The following is a 1,300-nucleotide window of genomic DNA, read 5'->3' as shown; positions in this document are numbered from 1 at the left end:
AATATTTGAACATCTGGAAGTTCACAGTTCATGTACTATTGAAACCTGGCTTAGAGAATTCTGAGCATTACTTTATTAGTGTTTGAGATGAATGCAACTGTGTGGTAGTTTAAGCATTTTGTGGCATTGCCTTTATCTGGGGTTGGAATGAAAACTGACCTTTTCCAGTCTTGTGGCCGCTGCCGAGTTTTCCAAATTTGCTGGGCTATTTAGTGCAGCACTTTCACAGCATCACCCCTTAGGATTTGAAATATGTTAACTAGAATCCCATCACATCCACTAGCTTTGTTCATAGTGATGCTTCCTAAAGCCCACTTGTCTTCACATTCCAGGATGTCTGTCTCTAGGTGAGTGATCACAGCATCATGACTATCTGGGTTGTGAAGATCTTTTGTGTATAGTTCTTCTGCATATTCTTGCCACTTCTTTGTAATACCTTCTGTTTCTTTTAGGTTCATGTGATTTGTGCCCTTTATTGTGCCCATCTTTACATGAAATTTTCCCTTGACATCTCTAATTTTCTTGAAGAGATCTCTAGTCTTTCCCATTCTATTGTGTTCCTCTATTTCTTTGCATTGCTCGGTTAGGATGGGCTTCTTATCTCTCCTTGCTAGTTTTTAGAACTCTGCATTCAAATGGGTATATCTTTCCTTTTCTCCTTTCATGTTCACTTCTCTTCTTTTTAGAGCTATTTGTAAGGCCTTCTCAGACAGCCATTTTGATTTTTTCTATTTATTTTTCTTTGAGATGTCTTACTCCCTGTCTCCTGCACAATGTCATGAACTTCTGTCCATAGTTCATCAGGCACTCTGTATATCAGATCTAGTCCCTTAAATCTGTTCCGCACTTCACTGTATAATTATAAGGAATTTGATTAGGTCATACCTGAATGGTCTAGTGGTTTTCCCTACTTTCTTAAATTTCAATATGAATTTGGAAATAAAGAGTTCATGATCTGAGCCACAGTCAGCTCCCAGTCTTGTTTTTCCTTACTGTATAGAGCATCTCCATCTTTGGCTGCAAAGAAGATAATCAATCTGATTTTGGTTTGCCCATCTGGTGATGTTCGTGTGTAGAGTATTCATTCCTGTGTTGTTGAAAGAAGATGTTTGCTATGACCAGTGCGTTCTCTTGTCAAAACTCTATTAGCCTTTGCCTGGCTTCATTCTGTACTCCAAGGCCAAATTTTCCTGTTACTCTAGGTGGATCTTGACTACCTACTTTTGCATTCGAGTCCCCTATAATGAAAAGGACATCTTTTTGGGGTGTTAGTTCTAGAAGGTCTTGTAGGTCTTCATAG

Source organism: Bison bison, unplaced genomic scaffold (assembly GCF_000754665.1).
Source record: "Bison bison bison isolate TAMUID 2011002044 unplaced genomic scaffold, Bison_UMD1.0 scf7180017864500, whole genome shotgun sequence".
NCBI classification, from domain to species: domain Eukaryota; kingdom Metazoa; phylum Chordata; class Mammalia; order Artiodactyla; family Bovidae; genus Bison; species Bison bison.
Note: the sequence above shows the minus strand (reverse complement) of the source record.